This window comes from Pseudopipra pipra, chromosome 8, assembly GCF_036250125.1.
Source record: "Pseudopipra pipra isolate bDixPip1 chromosome 8, bDixPip1.hap1, whole genome shotgun sequence".
In the NCBI taxonomy this organism is placed as follows: Eukaryota; Metazoa; Chordata; class Aves; order Passeriformes; family Pipridae; genus Pseudopipra; species Pseudopipra pipra.
The window spans coordinates 35,818,341-35,834,296 of record NC_087556.1 but is presented as its reverse complement, the minus strand read 5'-3'; the positions used below and the strand labels follow the sequence as shown (position 1 = coordinate 35,834,296).

Here is a 15,956-nt window from a genome sequence, read left to right as displayed (position 1 = left end):
CCTCAGGTAGAGTTTGCTCCAAAGTCCCACATCTGATATCCTTCAAAAGCAAAGGGAATTCTGGCACCTGATTGATTCTGGCCTCTCTAAATTCCTGATCTGCTGCCCTGGGAGGGGGGATATGCAGGGCCTCAGCATAGCCCAAAAGTCCCAATTACACAAACCCAGTACTTTGCCTCTTCTCTTGATGTTTCTCTATTCCTAGATGCCATTTTTACAGATTAGAAACAAATATGCATTAGGGAAAAATGGTGTGGCCTTAAACTCTGTCCTCTTGAGCTTCCTGGGGAGAGCAGATCAGAACTGGATGACTGGTATTGAGTGAGTTCCAAGCTGCCCATTAATGTTGCAAACCATCTGTTCTTTGATATACTTTAAACAGAGACCTAATTAAAGTCCTGAAAGAGAGTGATGCTCACAGAAGTTTTGTTTCTTTTCAAAAAGCCCTTTTATAACCTGTGCTTTTGCAATTACTGTTTTTTTGATCCCTTCCTGTTGCCTACATCCTTTAAAACATTGATTCCAACAGCCTGAAAGTTAAGTATATTTTGAAATCTGTGAGATAATATTTCATAATTCTGAGTGAAGGAATCATTAGCACTGCTAAATGAGGGAAGGAGAGGAAAAAAATCAAGTTCTTTCCAATCTAGACATTGACTGTTTTGTGGAGTACACACAAATATTAGCTTTGCAGCTCTTTGTGTCAGCAACTTGCATTGGACCTCCCAGTCCAGTACCAGGACAAAAGTTAAAAGTAATATATACCAAATATATCACTAATAATAGAAACAGTGCAGCCCTGAATAAACAGCAAACAGTAAAATTTCTCGGTTCTATCAAATTCTTTTTGGAACAGAAATCACTCCTTTTTTTGCAGTGCCTGTTTTCTATTTTATTCTCCTCTCATGGGGCACACCCCTACCCTGTGACTTTTGCCCTGCAACAGGACTAAGAGGAAGAAGAAAGGAAAAACTCAAGAAAAACAATTATTAGAAAGCCTGCAGGCAGGTGAGAGCAGCAGCTGGTTGGGACAGAGCTCATCCAGCTGGAGCAAGAGTGGGAAAAAGGAAAAACTGCTGATTTCAGCCTTCAGTCATCGGCCTTTCACGGCTGAGGATGACCCAGAATTAGGTGCAGCCTGTGTGAAAGTGGGATGTCTTCTCCATTCCAGCTTTTTCTGTTGCCATGGTGATATTTCCCTGGGTGATATTTCCCCCTTGGTGGGACACTGTGATATGACTTCAGGATTTTGTGGAGCCATGCTCCCTTTAGAGCAAGAGCTGCTCTGCACTCCCTGCTTGGGGGAGATAGAGAAATGGCATCACCAGTTCTCAGGTTTGTGTGACAGCAATTTCTTTGAAGTCAAACAGTTCCTAAAAGCTGATGTGATCTTTTTTTTTTGAGTGTCCTTAGAGCTTTAAAGGCCACGACTATTATCAAAAAACATTCCCTTCAACTCCTTTTATCTTCTGCTGAGCTGGTGTTGGCCTCCTCTTCTGGGCTGGAAATTCCAGAGTGGAAGTTGCTTGCTATTTATTGCATGGATGAGCTTAAAATATTAAAGCTTATTTTGCTAACTTTGAAGAAGCACTTCCATATTCTTATGAGACTTTTCTTCCGAAATAATCAGAAATGAGTGTTTGGAGCTCTACAGAAATCATTTGACACTCCCTGTCAAACTCCACTTACTCTGTGTCAGGTTCTTACTTAAAAGCCAGCCAGTTCTATCACACCAGCTTCAAATTCATTTTAGTGACCTTCTGCACATGAAAGAAAGTCAGAATTTCCTTTCAGCTACTCAAGACTTCAAGGTTTTAGTTTCTTTTGCAGTACCTGTCACCAAACTCAGCTGGCAGTGGCTCCATTAGGATTATTCTCAAGCCTTTTGGGTCTAGAAAACCAGGCAAGTAAAAAATCTTTTTTGATACCGAAGGAATTAAAAAACACACCTTAAATTTTTAAAACACACGCCTTCCAAGGGGTTATTTTTAGCCCATTAAAATCAGTGACAATCTACCCCACAGCTCTGATGAGTGTCAGGCCAGGCTGTGTCTCCTGGGCCCTTCCTGACACAGTAAACAAGAACTAATGAGCTACAATTAAAATCACATTGTTTACCACGTATTATTACTTGGCAGAGATATTTTTTGCTTTAATTTAAAGTGTTTGTTTTAAGTTAAAGTGTTGTTCTGTTCTGTAAAGTCACTCTAAGAGTGGCACTGGGAAATGGCATATTTATTTGTCACTTTGCTCTTCCCAGATGAGTTTGCTCAGTTCATGAGCAAAAAAAAAAAACCCCTTTTTTCTGCCTTATCACTCCCCCTGTCAATGGCATATTTGAAAGGGAATTTAAACCATGTCCTTCACTGCTTGTGATTCATCACAAGCATGATAAAGCCCAGGGAGACCCCAGCTGAGAGAAAAAATGCAGATGAAAGGTACCTGTTGTAACCCTGAATTAAGGACATATCAGTGATTTGGAGCACAGCATTCTATGTTGACTCCAATTACTTTTCCATCTGGTGTCTGGGAGCTAATTCTGGAAGTGTTTATACATGTACTTAATCCTCCTGCTGCAAAATTCACTGTGGTAAGTGGAAGCCCCCTCTAGTCTGATTAGTCCAGCTCTCATTTTCCACTGCTTTTGCAAACTGTAGCTATAGAACTGATGTTGTGGGGGGGAAAAAAGAAGGATGGAAGGAAAGAAGGAAGGAGGGAGGGAAGGAATAAAGAAAGGAAGAAAGAGAAAGAAAAAGAATGAAAAAGAAAGAAAGAGGAAGAAAGAGAAAGAAAGAAAAAAGAAAGAGAAAGAAAGAGAAAGAAAGAAAAAGAAAGAGAAAGAAAGAAAGAAAAGAAAGAAAGAAAAAGAAAGAAAGAAAAGAAAGAAAGAGAAAGAAAGAAAAAAGAGAAAGAAAGATAAAGAAAGAAAAAAGAAAGAGAAAGAAAGAAAGAAAAAGAAATAAACAAACAAAGAGAAAGAAAATTAAGCAAAAGGAAAAAAGCCCCCATTTCCTTCTAATTCTAACATTGTCTGTGTCTCAGGTCTGGTTTCCAAATCTGCTCTGTGCACAGACACCCTCATGGACTGTCTGAGCTCCCACTTTAGAGAGTGAGCTAAAGACAGTTCTTTATAAGTTTTAGGTCAAACTGAAGGTGGTTAATCCTTAATTTGTATGAGGTCTATGACAGGAAAAGGGTTGCAATGTAGAGAAAGACATAACAAATGTTTAAAATTGTTGTCATTTTCCATCACACATCTGAGTTCCTCTAGAGCAGAGTGTGTTGCTGGCAGCTGCCCTTGCCATTCCTCCAAGTGAGACTGTTCCCAGGTCCCCACACCAGTGCTCAGGATCACTTCAGGGCTGCTGGAATTACACAGTAAAAACACTCATTAGAAAATTTACAGACCCACACAGTCACCAGCCCCTCTTGTGACACAGTACCTCGGGTTTTAAAACTGTCTGTCTGAATAAGAAAAGATAAATACGAGGAGGAGAAAGAACCTGAGGGCAGTTTGGCAGCTCTTGCCTCCCAATAAACACTGAATTACTGAGTGGTAGTGCAGAAACAAGCAAGCTGAGGGCAGCAGGGATTGATCCCCCTTTGGATCCAGACTCCATCGTGCTGCTGGAGAAGGGCAGGGAATGGGAAGCTCAGTATCCTTGGACAGAGCAGTACGTTTGGGTGGGAAAAGGAGGATTTATTACTTTGTCCCACTGATAGATGAGTTATTCAAAGCTTCCAAGCACAGCAGCCAGAAAGGTTGGGTTGTTTCCTCCACCCTGCCTGGGGCTGGGTGAAGAGATCCCTCCATTTCAGCCTTGTTCATCCCTGTGTCCATAGTGTCCATGGTTCAGGAGCTGCTCTGTCCCTCCCTGAGTGGTGCAGAATATCTATTCTGCAGGATATCTACTCTGCACTGCCCAGAAAGTCTGTGCATTCTCACAAGAGGAATATTTATTCATCCACTCTGGGTCTTAACATTCCCTTTTCCACTCACATCCACAATATTCCTTCAGGTTCATCATTAGGAACTCCACTGCTCTTTGCTGCTCAGCTGATGTTTGCTTGCCCTTTTTAAACAGTGTTCATGTGTTTTCTGTGGAGCAAGACTTGAGCTGAAGCAGTTGTAACATTCCCAGGACTTACAGCCCCGCTGTGTGTGCTAAAATTAGCAAACAGCATTCAGAGCACTTTGAAAAAGAAGGGCTAAATTATGCTTCATGTATAAATCTGTGCATAAAAAAGACAGATGAAGGCAGTCCCTGAGCTGTCAGCTGCAAAGACAAGTTGGAACGTGACAACATCTGCAGTGACTGCCTGGGAACACAGTGCTGGCAAATGGGACCTGATTGCAAATCGATCTGTTATTGATGACAAGCTCAAATCAGGTTTGCCTTCGAGTGGCACCATCCACGCTGCTTTAACACTGATTAACTGAGCTTGGCACAGCCAGGGCTGGAACTGCACAGCAGCTCAGTGTGCTGCTCAGGCTGGGAGAGGAAATCAGGAGCTGAGAGAGCTGCCAGGCAGAGAATGGAATGTCACATCCACTCCCAAGGCACCTGAGGACTTTCCTCCCCATGCTGGAAGTGCATGTGCTGCTCTGCTTCAATGTCCTGCAGGGCAGCAGGGGAGAAGGAAGGAAAAAGAAATGAGGAGGCAACACCTGGTTGATGAGAAATTCCTGACTCTGGTTACAGCTGCCTGTGTGTCCATTTTGTAAATGAATACTCTGCAGAATAAGTCAGGGAAGATGGAGTCTCCAGTTGGCTGTGGACATGATATACCGATGGTTCTGGGGCAAACAACTCTTTGTGGACACAAATCTGATTTTTCTACGAGTTCTGTCACAACCAGATTTTATTTGTGCAGTGAAATGCTGCACTCCATTTTGCTCTGAGCAGGATTATGTCTTTAAAAGTTCCATTTTCCTTCTCTGAGAAAGGAGAGCGAAGCAACCTCATGGAATGGCAGCAGAGTGCCCAGGGAGGAGCTGAAGATAACTGTGAGGCATCATCTGTTCACTGGCAAGGGCAACACGGAAAAGTGCAGGAGGAAAACCAGCTCTTCAGTCATATTTCCTAATCTGGAGGGACAAGTGGGTGTGGAAAGCAATGACAGCCTGTAATAGCCTTGGCCAGCCATCTGGTAGGGGCTTCATTTGCTCTGTAAAATATAGTGAGATTAATACTGAGTTCAGAAAAAAAAAAAAATGCTGTCTGAAAATTCGGTCATGAAAATAGACTTCCAGGAGGAGAGAAAATTTCTCCCATCCCAAAAACATTTGTAGGCATGGAGGTTCTCTGTGTATTCATATATGTATATAGCACACACACACACACATATATATATATTAATTCTTTAGAAGATTAACAAAGATTTCAATAGTATTCTTGTTATGTTGTTGAGCTTCAGTGGGTTAAAAAACCAGTCACAGAAAAATAGGAAAGGTTTGAATTATATCCTTTTTACACACTGAATAAATCGAAAGACATATTGGCAGGAGCCTGAACACTGTCTTTAATCAACAGCTCTAAAGTAACACTTGAAATGCTGTGAAATCAAATATTAAAAGTTTCAGAGGTGGCTGGGTAGCACAAGGGGCATTTCCCAGGCAGCCAAACTCGGGCTGTCTGCACCTTGGAACATCAGCTTTCTGGAAGGCTGAGCTGCAGGAGGCTCATTTCTTTCAGCACTGATTATCTGCTGAGGTCTCCATTAACCTGCAGCTGTGCCATTTCAGCTCAAAGCTGGAATTAACTTGTTGGAGGAATCTTCATGGAGCTGCTTTCACTGGGAAGTGAAAATATCCAGCACGTTTTTATCCTACAGTTTGTTGTGCAAAGCAACAGCCCAAGAGTTGCCAAGTATCTCATCATGTTCTATGATTCAAGCGTTGAGCCTGCATGGAAAAACACCTTCTGGTGTGTCAGAGTGAGGATAGATCAGTGAGACAGTTAATTCACAGAGTCATGGAATGGTTTGGGTTGGAAAGGACCTTAAAACTCCCCCAATTCCACCTCCCTGCCATGGGCAGGGGCATTTTCCAGTAGACTGGGTTGCTGAATTGCTCTGGGTAAGGTGGGTTAATGGGATCTCTGCTCCCAGGGAGGTGCTGGGCCCAGCATGGTCCGTGGGCTCAGGGATCTGGAGACAGCTCATGCTACTCTGGAGTGACTCCTGAAAAATCTGGAGGTGCCAACCAGGAGAAGTGCTTGTGTGAAATGGAGAACTCCACTGAAACTGGCTCTGTGTCAGCTGGGACTGGGGGCACAGCTGTGCTCACCTGTTTCGGGTCAGCTCCAGGTTAGACATTGTGAGAAAAATGTCTCTTTTATATTTAGAAAGATGGCATAAACTCAGGGAACAAAGAAACAAGGAAGAATTTATTCAAAAAGTTGGGTCTTTCTTGCCCCGAGTTTCCGGGGAAAAAGACCCCTTGGGCTTGCACCTTATACATTTCACAAAATCCCATCCTTTTTCAGATAAGTTTAATATATTCATTTTTGCCTAAAAAGGTTTCTTTTCTCTGAAAAGGGGCTTTCCCTTTATCTAGACTGGCTGCAAGGTGTCCCCTGTCAAAGCTGATGGATCTTCCTTTGTTCTCAGCCCAAAGAGAAAAAAACCCCTGTATAAAAAATGACCCCAAAAGATTTTAATTTTTAGGAACTTTTGCATTTCCCTGATCTGTCTGAAAAAGACCCTGATACTCAAGTTCAGATTTTTTGGAACTTGGATATCTTACAACTTCACGATATGCCTATATATATAAAAACCTGTATATTTATTTCTCATAACATGGTATCCTTGTGGACAAGGACAGAGGAGGGAGATTGTCTGTGAAAGCAAAATATCTGGGTGAAGTTGTTTGTTGTGGGGCTTTTTTGGGTTTGTTTTATTTTTTTAAAAAAAACATTTATATATCACATGCCAGCTGAGTTTTTTTCCCAGTGCTGGAGTCTTCATGGGACCTTTCAGTTATTGAATGTTAATTTAAAGTGGGGTATGGTTTCAGTTAAAGGCTGAAAAAGAGGTCATTTTGGACATCATTATATCTGTAACCAGCCATTGCAGTTGCTGCTGAATGCTGTGTGACTGCTGGCTCAGGGAACTGGAGCTTTAACAGCAGAATTTTGGGAGAGGTTGTTTCTATACTTGGTTCAAGCTAGTTGCATAATTGGTCTTAAAATTGCAGGCAGTGCTAAAGCTGTTTCTGCTTTTATAGAGTTCAAGTTGGAATTTTAAGGATAGTTTTTGCTTCCAAAAATTTTTATTTTCAGCTCACAAGTGCTAGAAAATAAATTACAAAATTGTCAATTAAAGTAATAGGCACAGTAGATTTTAGCCATTTTAGGTCAGTCTGAATCTAGAAGCTTGAGCAGAACCTTCCTGGTTGCAGTTACACCCACAAAGATTAAGCATTCAAAAATAAAACATCCCAAAGATCAGGTTTTGTAGCAATTCAGTATTTACCGTACTCTGAATAAAGATGGTCTCCAGCTGTAGAAAATGTATTATTAGAGAGAAAAATGTCTGAAGAGCAGACATGCCACACTTTCCACGTACACTGCAGAGCATTTTGGCTTATGACTGAACTAAAATATTAACTCAAGCTCAACAGGAATCCTGGGTGTTGACTTGACATTAGTTTGAGGTGCTGACTACCTCCAGAAATATAAAGTATTCGTGTCAAATAACTTCTAGGTGACTTTGTCCTTAAGCTTTTTCCCAATGCTTAAAAAAACGAGACAGTATTCACACCCTAATATAACGCTCACTTTTCAAGTAGTTACAGTTTTTATCTTGGTTTGATGCTGATATTGAATTGCACCTTTAAGCTATTCAAAACATACACCACGTAAAAACCTTCTTGAACCACTGAAATGTAAAATTTATCAATGCAACAAAAAAAATCTCAATGTAAATATTTTGCCACTGCATTTTCTCATTTTATATGGAGTGACTCTGCGCTGCCATCTTGGGGCTTGTTTACTTCTGGCGGACCGGAAGCGGATGTAAGGAAGCCACCATGTTGGTCATGGGCGCTGCCATCTTGGGGCTTGTTTACTTCCGGCAGACTGGAAGGGGATGTAGGGAAGCCGCCATATTGGTCATGACCGCTGCCATCTTGAGGCTTGTTTACTTCCGGCAGACTGGAAGTGGATGTAAGGAAGCCGCCATATTGGTCATGGGCGCAGCCATTTTGTTGTGCGTGGGTGCAGCCATTTTGTTGTGTGTGGGAGCAGCCACTTTGTTGTAACACGTGGCTGACGTCGTTCCGTGTGTCTCTAAGGGTGTCACCTCAGGATGAACGACAGCACGAGCGGCCATTTTGTGGAGGTCAGTAACTGTCGCCATTTTGAATATGATGACGATGACCAACATTTTGGACGGGTCTGGACTTGTCGCTGTTTTGTAAGTTAAAGCTGGCACCGTCTTGGAATGGGCCACGCGTGCTATTTTTAAGCTGGCGGGATTTTGTCACCATTTTGAGACTCTAATTGAAATGACGCAGCAATTAATTCCTCAAGCTTTTGGTCTTGATCTTTTCCCAACGCCATTACCGTGCTTCAACCGCGACTCCCTTCCTTTTCTGTTGGTATCTTATTTAGTTTTTTCTGCTCCAATTGTTTCAAAATGTTAACGACTGGTCTCCATGTGATTACCGCTTTAGCCGCTTCTTTGTCTCCCTTGGAAATAGCTCTCCGTAAAGAAGCTCCTATTTTGTCCCAGTCTTCATAATTTAGGCTTTCTGGGACAGTTTCTCTATTTTTATTAATCCATTTTGCTAAAGACTTTAAGGTGCTTTTGTCTAAGGGATGCTCTCGTTGTTTAATCAGGCTTTTTATACGGTTGTGCAATTCAGTCTCGTCTTTAGATAAAGGGGCTCCCATCTTAAAGTTGTTTTCTGTAGCAAACTGAACTAAAAGAACTGGGATAGGTAGAGGTGTTTTCCGGAAAAGAGTCCAGAACAGTCCATATCCACTCCTACAGTGGTCTCATCTTCAGGAGGAGTCTCAATCTCGACACCTTTCTTCCATTCTTTGTATTTGTCTCCTCCAACAATATGGGGTTTTAAAGCCCATTTTTGTCAGCGCTTGCTAGAAACTCAAACAACTTTTGTTTGCAATTGTCAAATATTTTGTTGGCATCCTATACTGCCTAATATTTTCCTTTACCCAAATGGAAGATGACCAGCAAAAAAACCCTCCCTGTTTGATCTCCTTTGAATAAAAGCCAGCAGGTGACCACTCCAAATGCAAAAAAGTCACTTATAAATTCAATATTTATATTAAAACAGTTTTTAATGTGTTCAGACTGCAAGGGGCACCCAAGTTCCTTAATAAGAGATACTAATTTCAAAATATTTTTTAATCATTTAAAACATCAATGCTGATATTGCTTCTTATTTTTGGTTCTTGTAACATGGGTATTATGCAATCCATCTTTTTGCTCATTATCACTCCCAGAACAGAAGAGATTAAATAAAAACATGCATCAAGTAACAAAACAGCTTTGTAAGTTTTGATGTTTATGGCACAGAACCCCATAAAGTCAACCTTAAAGTGTCTTGTTGGTGTTAGACACTATATAAAGATTTGGCTTTTATACTTTCATTTCACAGTCTATCATTTGCCCATTACAGGCTTGTTTTTACTGAATTCCCACTGCCTTTCATTTCTTTTTAAAAACATTTTCTTATATACTCATCTGAAATGTCTTAATGTCTGCATGCTGGGAACATCCATATTTCAGCTCCCTTTGATGATGTTTTTTATATTTAATTCGTGTGCTTTTCATATTTGGTGCACTAATTGGCTTTTCACAGTCTGACTTTTCAACTCTGCATGATAGATCTCAGTGCATTAAAACAATTTTTACCCTTGTTTGCTCCCCCATTCTGGGCTTAGTACTTTTCCTTTTTATTAGTTCTGTACCAATCCTCTTTCCTGTCAGGAATGTGTAATCACACAGATCAAAACTACTTCAAATTAACATCTTGTCCAACTCTTTCCTTACTCTATCAAGGCTAATTTAAAGGCACATCAGCCAAATCTCCTAACTTACTTAATTTTGTTATCTAGGCTGCTTTGCTTCTTTTTCAGCACCAGCTTGGGAGTGCTGTCCTCATTTATAGCTTAGAGGGTAAAAATAAGCAACAGAAAGAGAAATTATTTTGAAAAACAGTGAGGATTGATTTTATACCTCACTTGAAAATCTTGGAAGCCTGTGGAGAAAGAACAAAAAACATGTTGTTCTTTAAAACATCTTGAAAAATGATAAAACAGGGCCACAAAGATGCTCTGAGGGCTGAAGCACCTCTGCTGTGAACAGAGGCTGAGGGGGCTGGGGGGGTTCACCTGGAGAAGAGAAGGCTCCAGGAAGACTGTAGAGACCCTTCCAGTGCCTAAAAGGGCTCCAGGAGAGCTGGAGAGGGACTTTGGACAAGGGATGGAGGGACAGGACACAGGGAGTGGCTTCCCACTGCCAGAGGGCAGGGATAGATGGGATATTGGGAAGAAATCCTTCCCTGTGAGGGTGGGGAGGCCCTGGCACAGGTTGCCCAGAGAAGCTGTGGCTGCCCCAGCCCTGGAAGTGTCCAAGGCCAGGTTGGACGGGGCTTGGAGCAACCTGGGCTAGTGGGAGGTGTCCCTGCCCGTGGCAGGGGGTGGAATGGGATGATCCATTCCCTTCCAACCCAAACCATTCCATGATTCTTCCATCTTAAGCTATTCCATCTGGGCTAATGGGATTAAAGAGCAAAAAAGAGCTTTCCCCACTGAAGTAAACAGAAATGACAGGCTGAATAATATGTAGCTTTTAAGGCTGTGTTTTAGATGGTTCAGCTGTCAGAAATTTTGCCCCGTTTGTCTCAAGTCAGAATCTTTTCCACTTAAATTAAAATGACACTGCTGATTTATGCAATCAAGGCTAAAGTTGGAGTGAGTTAGATGGTCTTCTAAGGTAGTCACTTAAAAATATCTAACAGAAATGGAACTGCTTGCTTAAAATAGACAAAACATAATCTATTCAGGAAAAAAAATGCTTTTGATGTAACCATCAGCACGCAAGTGCAAAGTAAGCTGTGCTTTCCACAGCATCCTCCATTTGTTTAAATGCAATATGAGATGTGAAACACTTTCAGGAATGTTTTTACACTCCATTTGCTTGGTTTGCCTTTATGTATTCATGACAGCACTGCACACAGTTGTTGTTTGCACCTTGCATTTGTTGATATTTTGTCCAATACTGGAAGCAAAATTGTCTGAATGACAAATATAAGCATCTAAAACAGGTTGGGAAACTTATCTTTAATAATAACAAACTTGGATTTTGACAGGCACTGTGCCATAGCCACTCAACATGCTCCTGTCTGAAAGTATCATCATTTTACCCAGGTATATCAGGGAAATGTCTGTGTTTCATATATCTAATCAGATTTATTTGATCAAATATACTTTGGGCTGAAACCAAAACCGTACATAAATGGCACATGAATTTTCTTTTCGGTAACAAGGAAAAAAAATTCATTGTTTAAATATAAATTTCAGAAAAAGCCCTCAGGTTCCTTTCTCACATATATGTGAACAGTGATAATCTCGTAAGTGTGGCTTTCAAACTCAAGTGTGTCAAAAAAATTCTTACAAACTTTCTGAACAGGAAGACAGGTGGTTTTTTGGGTTTGCTTGTTTGGTTTTTTTCTTTTTTCTTTTAATTTTTTTTTAACCTGCTATGCTAATGAATTTTGCAGAGAAAAAAACATTTTTTGAAAATATCTCAGCGTGGTTTTAATTTTTTTAATTTTGCTGTTGGCCAAACTTGCTGAGCAAGGCAAAATTTATAAAGCTCTTTGGCGCCGAGTTCAGCTCAAAAAAGTAATTTTCTCTTCCAAGAAGAAAATGGGATCCACTTTGATTCTGTGAATAATAAGGCAAAGCCTATTGTAAGATTTCAGCTTTTTTATTGTTTTTTTTTTCCATAAGCATAGAAGTGCTTAAAAAGTTATAATGAACCTTGTAACTCTGAACAGTTTCACCCAATGCCGTTTGCTTCAGGACAGACCCTGCCCTCACTTGTACCTTGGAGCTGGAGGCTCGCAGTGAAATTGTTTCTAATGATTTCAATTCCCAGTGATTGACTCCTGGAAAGGCTCAGAGCTGACAGTGAGACAAAAGAAATTGAAACCTAAATAGTACCTTTGTTGTAAGTTTGGATTCAGGAAAGCACCGTGGCATTTTATCCCTCCTTCGTTTTTAAACAGACTCCTTTGTGTGGATGTCAAAACCAAATTAAAGGAGCAGAGTGTCTGCCACGCCAAACACAGTACTTATTTTGAAACTTGCTTTGCCAGTAATGATGCCATTCTTCCTCTTCTGGTTTAGGAAATGGGTGCTTTGGGAGGCAATGATGTGTGGTAGCAACAGCTTTGTGAACACTCATTACTGCAAGCAATAGTTCCTCCTGTTTATTGGTCAAAATAGAGAAGAGCATCAGAATTTCGGGATGTTGTTGGTCCTGCTGCCTCAGTGCAGTGCAGTCACCCTGCACTTTGTGGCAGCAGAGTTCAGTAGTTTATTTCCCACTCTAAAAGCCAGTGTTTCTGAGAGAAAATGATGGAGTAACTTTAATAAAATTAATTCAAACATATAGAACCATAAGAGACAAGGCATCTGACGTAAGAGGAGCTTTTAATCCCAAAACCAAATCACAGTAATACAAAAAACGTGCAATCTCTGAGACAGAAACCATTCCCCACTCCAACTTGGCACTCTGGTGCTTAGTTTGTGTGCCAGACTTGCTGGCCAGGTGAAACCAAGTAATCAGTAATTATCCCCAACTCCCAGCAGCTGATTTAGAAACCTTCTAGGCAAGCAGAGAGAGAGCTGGGTGCCTGGAGGGAGCAGGGAGGTCTGAATGGCTCAGCTCAAAAGAGGTTAGTGTTGATTCTACCTGTTAGTATTTTCAATTTTTGGAAAAAAAATTAATTCTGAGGTGTTATGTGGAGGTTGATGAGGAATTTGCTGTCATGGTCATTGTTGGGTGGTCACTGCATTTGTTAGGCTGCTGAGCAGCCCTTGGGCCAGGATGTGTGCAGGGGGGACTCCTGGCTGGTGCAGGGACCAGGCTGGATGGCTGGAGCTGGGCTTTGGACCCTGCACAGTAAATTGTATGGTAATATTTTACAGCTGAATTTACTACTGTCCCAGGGAAGAGGGAACAATTCTCCAGGTACAAACACTGGGCTGCTGCCGGGCTCTTTCTGTCGAGCTCTGTCCTGGCAAGGACAGGCAGGGCTGGGGCTGTAGTCAAAGTGCAGGTTTAGATCTCTTTAGGTTTTTTGCCATTTTATCCACCTTTTCTTTGCTTTCCTCTTGCCCTGTGAACTGAGCTGGCTTAGAAAAGGCAGGCTCAACATTTGCTTCCCTTCATGAAGGTTTTTGAAGTAAAAAAACCTCTTTCTCTAAACCAGGCAGAGTGACTGGTTCCCAGTTCAGCCCCACCACTGATGTGCTGGCTGGTGTTATAGCTAAGGTGGGAATTAGGGAGAGAGTTTCTCTGCAAAAGACTTCTACTGTTTTTGTAATAAACACATGATCACTACCTCAGCCCTCTTACCCCTTTCCTTTCCTGCCACTTGTGCTATTAATTCATTCTCTGCTGCCTTTAGGGCACGGACCCGGGTTCCTCCCTCTGTGTGAGGTGTTTGGGCACTCACAGCACTCCCCCTGTGCTGGGCAGGAGGGCACAGGTTGCCTTTGGTGGGTTCCTGGGATGGGCTGATGGGTTCCACCTGCTCTGGTTTCTCTTCCCAGCTGCTGTGCCTTTCCCCCTGAGTCACACGCTGGCAGTTTGAGTGCTGGATGTTCAGCAAGTTACACAACCTGGGAGAAATATTACCTGCTTCCCTGGGGTTGACAGGGCTTGAAAGGAAACATTTGTCACAACAGTTCCCTGTGTTCTGTCCTTTCCTTAGTCTTCCTTATGCATTACACTAAACCAGAGAAGTGGCACGAGAGGGAAGGGTGATGAATCTCTAATTGTGAGCCTCTCTGATGGTCTCCCTGGGGGCCCATCACACACCCCAGGGCTGCTCTCCAGCACATCTCCTCCTGGCTTCTCATCACCAGCACTTTGCCTTACAATGAGACCTTTCATCTGAAGCTCTGCTAGAGCTTTGCAAACACCCATTAGGTCTCCCAGCACTCAAAAGAACATAATTACTGTTACCTGTCCTGTTATAATTCGTGTAAAGGGAAAGCAAGAATTTAACTCCTGTATTTATTATCATGCAAATATCAGCATTTAAACAGAAGCCTTTAACGGAGGTTTCATCTCCTGGTGGTCAATGAAAGAGTATTTTAAAATATTTTACTTCCTACAGGTATAATCACACTGCAGTATAGTCATCCAGCAGTAGTGTAGGGAACAGTTTGGGTTTGACAGACACTAGAAATGTCTTTGCAAAAGCCCTGTGAGATGTGGGAGCTGCTTTCCCAGTGCATTACTGGAGACATTTGTAGACTTTGAGCAGTGAACTACACAAAGTCCTGAGGAAAACCTCCAGGGCCAAAAAGAATATTAGCTCAAGCTGCCCTGAAATAAAGATTTGAAAAGTCACAGAATGCCTGAAAACAGTGATAAGCTTTAATATTTTTTCCCCACTTTTTTATATGAATATAAAGATGGCAGTTTTATCATTTGATGGACTGGGTGTCTATTTGGTTAGAGTGAATCTAAGTGTAAATTTTGTTTCCCTAGGGCTGTTTTTGAATATGTCTGTGTAGGGCCTTGTTGCTGATTCGGGTTTGCAGGAACTCTGCTGCCAGTAATACCACAATGCTAAAGCTTTTTTGTAAAACTCCATCTTCACACCATTTCCCCCCTAAGATTATTTTTACTGGCACTAGTTTGGCTCAGGGCTTAAGGTCAATCAAAAGGGATCCATCTATACTTTCTGCTGTGGTTCCTTGACCCACAGTCTTCATTTTTTGCCACTTTAAGTACTTCTTTCTAAATTCTTCAAACTATATTCCCTTCCACTAAACATTTTGACTGCAATTAGGAAAAAGGATGTTCTCCAGCTCACAGATCTGGTATTTCTTTTAACTTTGAAGGTGTTTTTGGCATCAGGTCTGTGTATATTGCTGCTTATGTGAAGTAGCTGATGGATTATCTGAGCTCCAACAGGCAATTCCACACTGCAAAGACTTACTTTGATCATAGGTCAGTAAAGTTAGGGCAGTGGCATCCACTCTAATTTCATATCTTTCATGTTGTATGTGCTTTTTAATTTTAATAGGATATATTTTAGCCACTGTTATAAAATTCACCTCCTTTGTTTTGGAAAAAAAACTGTTGTGAAGAGACAGCTCTAAAAGAATAAACTTCATTTTCTCCCTGGTGTGGGAGGTTTTGCTGTTACAGGTTTTAAATCTGGAGCTTCTCCTTGGTAAGACAGAATTGACACAGAAGTTTGATCTTGCTACTTCTGGAGTCTTTGGAAATCTTGCCTCTGATTCATAACTCCCCAAGATTGTGGCTTTTAGGAATATTCTTTAGGTTGTTCTGGTTGTGTAAAAAAGTTTGAATAGTGAGTGATATATTTATTTTTTTCTTTCCCAGACACCTTGTGTGATATATAGAATCAATGTGTATTTAGGCATATTTCATAATGTTGAAATAAAACCAGCTTAGCTAATATTTAGATCTTGGTGTATTTCCTCAAAAAGGCCCATTAAAAAAACCTCTAAATAAGCCAAATGTCTGTGCAAGCCCAAACTATAAATTAGATTTGAAGGTAGAAATATGTCAGCTTTGAAATATTTCTCCAGGCAGCCCAATAAAAGGTTGGGAGAGTCTACTTTGGTTTATTTAATTCAATCTGGAAAAACAAACAATAGTCTCTAAGCATCCTTCTTCTCACCCAGATGGCTATTCTGCCTTTGTAAGGT

The 15,956-nt window shown here is 41.3% G+C and overlaps 1 long non-coding RNA gene across 1 annotated transcript in view; it reads left to right on the top strand.

The window, feature by feature from the left end:
- Window positions 1–8,223: 8,223 nt before the first annotated feature.
- LOC135418366 (uncharacterized) overlaps window positions 8,224–15,956 on the top strand; it is a 121,737-nt gene continuing 114,004 nt past the window's right edge. The window contains exon 1 of the long non-coding RNA XR_010432406.1: window positions 8,224–8,343. This is a non-coding gene — a long non-coding RNA (uncharacterized LOC135418366). The remainder of the gene's footprint in view (window positions 8,344–15,956) is intronic.